Source organism: Neopsephotus bourkii, unplaced genomic scaffold, assembly GCF_033783945.1.
Source record: "Neopsephotus bourkii isolate Nb327-2 ecotype Australia unplaced genomic scaffold, CSIRO-AGI_Nbou_v1 NB_1792, whole genome shotgun sequence".
Classification (NCBI taxonomy): Eukaryota; Metazoa; Chordata; class Aves; order Psittaciformes; family Psittacidae; genus Neopsephotus; species Neopsephotus bourkii.
In genome coordinates, this window is record NW_026902266.1 from 3,719,412 (window position 1) to 3,725,739 (window position 6,328).

Here is a 6,328-nt window from a genome sequence, read left to right on the forward strand (position 1 = left end):
GATTACACAATATTTATATGCTTCCAAGCAATTAGCCAAGTACATCTGTGTTTGCCTTGCGGTTACATCAGGTGAAAGTATCAGATTTTCTTACCGACATCCTCTTCCCAGTTCCGATGTCCTTGTTCCTTGCCAGTTCCAACATCTTCCAAGTACCAGTCAGGGACGGGTCACTCTTAATTGCCTGCTGTGGTTCTTCCTTCCCATGGTCTCTGGCAGTTTTGATACATTCCAACCCCCACAGTTCCCCCTTCTTGTTTTTGCAGTGCAGTATACACCTCTTTCAAAAGCTTGGGATAACATTCGCTGTATACATTGTAATAGGCAAGGTACAACACATATGATGATGAAGAGAGCAAGCAAAAAGATCAATCCTTGCTTAACCAAAGTCAATAGCCACCCAGTTATACTCCAATTAGAGAAAAGTGATGATAACCAAACTTTATCATCTTCCCTTCATTACACTGTCTTCTAATTTACGGATACTGTCATGTATTGATTCTGAGTGGTTTGACAAATTCATGCAAAAATTCCTTCCAAAATTTCACACCCATGTCTGTGTGCTAAGAGGAGGAAATCGATTGCTGCTCTATTTTGCAAAGTCATGTGTCTAATAGAGTCAACATCGGTGAGCAGCGCAGAGAGAGCGGATGCTGTAGCATTAGTTTGCTTAGCAAGCCAACATCCTAACTTATTCAATGTTGCTAAAGCTTGGGTGCTACCTACTCCGGGAGCTAAAAATGAAGCAGCTATTATTTCACCTCGGTTCCAAAAATTTACCTTGTCATTGCAGCTCGGTTGAAAATGCACGTGTTGACCTTCGAGAACGCAATACTCATTTATTCATTATCATGGTGTTATTGGGATGAACATGCCTAGGGTCCCTACTGCGCACAGGCCACCCCTTATAGGGGATCCACCCCTTGCCAGGCCCGATCTTGTGGCAACTGAGGCATGGACTCTGTTTCTGGCTACAAATGAAATCCCTTATTGAGTGAGCTTACAGGTTTTTATAGTATTCTGCTTAGCAGTTAGTAGCAGTTAGTTCCTTTGGTACTTTTCCATCACAAAACAATCTTACTGATTACTCACTCTTTCAGCCAGTCACATTACTGTCCACTCGCCTTTGCTTGTGATAGCGGAATAGACTTCACAACTTGTTAAAGTTGTAAAGTAGGAATGCTTTATTCAGCTGAAGGCACACGGGGGATTGGTCCTCCAAAAGGCATGCGCACCTCAGTGCCGTTTTCCTTTTACACTTACCCTGTAAAGTTGTACATATGTATTAGGTTGCACAATACGCCTATACATATTCATATTCTATCCCCGCTTCGTATTATAATGAGCTAAAAGGCTCTCCACACATGCGCAGTGCCTCCTGGTGGTCTTGGGCAGGGGTCTTCAGATGAAGTAAGTAGTCTTCCTCTTGTGGGTAGGGGTCTTCAAGATGAAGTAAAAGAGTCTTCCTCAAGCTTGAACTTTTTACCTCTGGTCCTCACGCATGCTCTTTAGGAGCTGGATGGGTCTGGTCTGTGTCCAGTTGATTTAACGTGCTATTCTCTTCATTAGGAGGTTCTGTCCTGGTACTGCCTGATAAGGCATCTGCTGAGCTTGTCAAACAAGCTATAACTTAAGCAGTACCCCCTTGTACACCCCCCCTGTACACAATAGGCCACATTAGTTTCAGCTTGAGTAATTATTTCTAAACACAGTTCTTTGCTATCACTACTCGTTACATCCTCACTTCCACTTCCCCTTGACTACGCATTCTTTATCTTGTCTTAAGCATCCTCCTGGTTCCAAATCTACAGTCCTCAGAAATTATCTTGATGCTCTTTCTTTGGTTCCACCTGATGTTCTTTCTCCAGTTCTTTCGTGGGTTCTTCCCGACTTCTCCTGTTCACTTCTCCCAAGGTTTGTGGCTGATAAGAGTCCAGATGTCCGGGCTCTCGTGCAGGTCTACTGGCACAGCTGCTTGTGCAGCATTCCCCTCATCTCTCCCTTCTTTATAAACTAACAAAACATTGTTAATAGACTTAGCAATCAAACGATTTATACAAGCAATTAAACAAGGAACTGTGATTAAAATATGTAAAGATTTTTACACAGCCTACTGCGATTTTAGTAATGTCTTTCAACCGTGCACTGATGCCCTGTTCTGACAGCAAACTTCCTAGCCAATTCCAGCTACTCTCCACTCACAACATCTGAACTCCTTTAGGTTTTGAATTGCCTCATGGGCAAACTCAGAAGGGTTAGGCAGGTTCATGTAACACATTCTATTAAAGTCTTTACAAGCATGTCCTTGAGCTAATAGTAAAACATCTATGGCAGCTCCATTTTGGAGGGTAGCATGTTTGACTGAATCGTTACCTGTTAACAGACCATTGCTGTGGGTGAAAACCTCCGCAGCAGAGGCTGGGTTTCTTCCCGCCTCTCACCGGGAGGAGTGGACCCCGCACCGCCGTTTTCCTCCCCGCCGTGCAGCCCGCGGTTCGCCCCGTGACAGACGGGATGTGGAGCATTCAGGTCGTGGGGCAGGTTCACAGTGCCTTGATTTCCCGCTGCTTTTTTAATGTTTTTCCACATATCATGCGGGTCAGGGGGGTAGAGGCAGGGCTCTCTGTCAGGGTCGATTGGTCCGGGATCAGAAGGGTCATCTTTGCATGGCTCATCTGCTGTTGCAGCCTGCCGGCGGGTATCTTCCCACAGATCGATAAATGTGGGAGGGTGCATGAGCACCAGCAAAGCTTGCACCTCACGACAGCCAACGCCAGGATCAGGTGGGAATAGATCTGGCTCAGTTTCTGGGTCTACTGGCCCCAGGTCGAGAGGATCCGGAATGTTGTTTGCAAGAACAGAAGGGGTGTTATTTGCTGGGACAGAAGGGGCTGACGGTGGCAACGCTTCCTGTACTGCCCTGTCAAGTGCCTCATAGACTGAGTGCCATACCCTCAGCAATTTGGGTGCTGCCGCATCATCCCTTGTGGCTGTGTCCCAGAGGTAAACCCCAATCTTGTCCCATACTCCCTTCTGATAAATATTAGTTGATGTTGCCCCAGGGGCATGGGCCAAGGCCCATATTAACAAGTCTTTCAGTCTGTCTTCATTCACAGTAACCCCCTTCTTCACTAGGAATTTTACTAGTACTCTGTACACCGACTTGTGCTGGGGGATATGAGTTTCCCAAGTTCCAGTTCCCAGCCGCTTACCTCAGTCACAGGTATCGGGTAATTGCTGCCGCCTTTCAGAGTTCAGCTGGGCGTCCTCACCGGTCGCCGAGTCACGGCTCTCAGTCTTGCCCCACGTTGGGGCGCCATTTGAGAGGATGGAGGCACGGACCCAGAGGTAGAGTGCAAGCTGGATCATTTATTGCACAGGTTACACAATATTTATATGCTTCCAAGCAATTAGCCAAGCACATCTGTGTTTGCCTTGCGGTTACATCTGATCAGGTCTATCTGATTTTCTTACCGACATCCTCTTCCCAGTTCCGATGTCCTTGTTCCTTCCCAGTTCCAACATCTTCCAAGTACCAGTCAGGGACGGGTCACTCTTAATTGCCTGCTGTGGTTCTTCCTTCCCATGGTCTCTGGCAGTTTTGATACATTCCAACCCCCACAGCATTTATTGTAAATAATGTGATGCTATTACTGTGGGGAAGAAAGATGATTAAAACAAGTGGTGAAAAGTAGACTGAAGATCAGTTTATGAAGTCTTGTCATTTGAGGTGGGAAAAGGTCTAGGTTTAAGCACTTTACTATATCTGTCAACTACCCTAAGAGCAAAAAAAGCTCTGAGCATGGACTGAGTTTTATTGGCACACCAGATGAAGTATTTGTAGTATGAATAATCAAGGTAACTTCTCTAGGCTACTGAAGGCTTCATTTAACAGATACTGTTGCACATAGTAAACCCAGTGAGAATGACAGTGGTGATGGAAGGGGTGGAAACAAACAGTTCAGAATGGTGTTTTGGTTCTGTAGGAAGCCCTGCCTTCTTTTCCAAGGGTAAGTTCAAATTCTCAAGAAGCCCATGGAGGCTGACTGTCCTCTGCCTCACCTATTGCATTTCATGCTTCTCAGAAGCAAAAGGGGAAGGAGAGTCAGTAACAGTAGCACTAATAAAAGGTTGCATCAGAGGCAAAGCCCTTTCTTAAACTGAGATGGCCTGTATACCGGTTCGGAGAGGAAACTAAGCTATAAAGCTCCCTGGCAACACTGCTTAAGGCAAGTGCCAGAACCATGTACGTCCAGCATTACTGCTATGTTTTCTGAGGGTGAGGGGAGGAAAAGGCCCACAAGGAAAGCAGAGCATGCTGCATCTTATGCCTTTTGTAGTGTAAGTTAGAGGGTGGGATTCCCTTCCGCCTGCCCCCAAAAAGGTGCCGTGTGGTAGGCTTAGTGTGAACACAGGTAAGTAAAAACTAACAAGCTGAGAGTGATGCTTAGACTCCTTCTGATATGATTTCTTTTTGGTAGATTTGTTTAGCAAGGGCAAGTTGTTTTACATTTTCTTTGGGAACTTGGAGTAGACAAACAGGAGCTGAAGCAGTCTTTTCTTACTCATAGTCATTGAATGTTAAAGCTAATTTATAAGCTGACCAAACAGCTGTTTAGATATATTGGTACTTCTGTAATGGGATATTGTCTTGTGACGCTATATTCCAAAGATTTAGTATAAATATAGTTAATTGCTTCTTAGTGCTTTAACTTTGAAATAATGGTTGATCTGTTGGGTTTTGGGGTTTTTTTTCATAAAGGCAGCTTAAAACTAATGATTAATTCTCCTTTCAGTTGATTTGTGAATACAACTTGTGCTTGAGCTCTTGAAACTTTTGGGGTTTATTTCCGCTTCATGAATTCTAGTCTTAGTGTCCACATAGCCTCACAAGTCACTGCTAAAGGACCTGCTAGGAAGTGGTGAAAATGGGACTTTTGGTGTAAGCTAAAAATCAGTAACAAGCCAACCTTTTAGTTTGTAAGGAAACTATCCGTTTCTAGGCAAACAGCTAGTCTTGGCTGCCACTTAGAGGTGACCCACTGAGTAGCTGGCATAGAATGAGACAGTTTTTGGAGTTGCTGTTACCTTGGTAAGTGATCAGGGAGAAAGTTTACTTCCAGTCCTAGCCTCAGGGAACACACTGCAAGGAGAAGCAGTGGTGAAAAGCAGCAGTAGCTTGTGCTCTGTGTAACGTGACTCTTGGTCTCTCCACCAAGTGCACAGTTATTTGCCATTGCGGGAAGAAGCTGAGATTACCAACAGTTTGACCAGTCAGTTCTTGAGAATTGTGTTGGTTTTCTGCTGCTAGGCTCCTCACTTCAGAGCCACAAGCTACCTTGGGTAATCCCTGTTTCCCAGCACTAAATGTAGGAACAGTAACAATTCACCCTGGCTGTTTAATAGTCTTTGAAGCAACTTTGAGGTGTGATAGTGTTCTGAAAAGCAATTACCTGGAAAATGTAACTTTGCAGATCAACTCCCTCCCTTTGTGTGTCTCAGAATTTGCTAATATCGATAAGAACTTCTGCTTCTCCCTCCACTTGGCTGAGGTCACCCTGCAGCTTGAATTGAATGAGCTGTTTCACTCTTTCAGATGGATGTAATTATCCTAGCTGATGATGGCTATGGAAACTCCTCAAGGGAGCTGGGGCTTGCAGCCATTTTGTTCAGGGACCTAAATTGTCCTACAGTTCACTTACTTAGATATATGATGGGAAGGAGAGAACCTAGTTTTAATTCTGCATGCATCAGTAGAACTGGGAACTAAAGAATGTATAGGAGAAGCAAATAATTCCCAGAACTGAGAAAATTGACTGCCCTTAGCCCAAGTGCCAGCACCTCTGACCTTGTCTTCTGCTTTAGCTTCCTGAGGGTTCAGCTGATGATGCTGTGTTAAATCCCAATGATTGAATCTGTTGATGCCTCAGGATACCAGTTTGTCTTTTTTGCAGACCACATCTTCAGCAAGTCATCACAGCTTTCCAGTGTTAGTGAAATCACAAGTCCATCAGTCAGAAGTCAATGGATCCTGCTGGCATTTCTCTACCACAGTTCAGCTGTCCCAGTGGGATACAGCTGGGGCAGGGAGCTGCCAGGCAGCACAGCACAGCACAGCTGTACATTGTTTCAGTGGCTTTTAGAAAAGCAGGTAGGTGGAAGAAGCACTGTTTGCTGTGCCTTACAGAGACAGTAAGGGGCTTAAGAATTCAAATCCTGCCATGGAAGATCTTTGAGGTAGCTTTAGGCAAGCTCCCTCAGCATGCAGGCATGATTGTCTCCGATGCCAGCCTGCATTGTGTGAAGCAGCAAATGGAGCATTTCACTA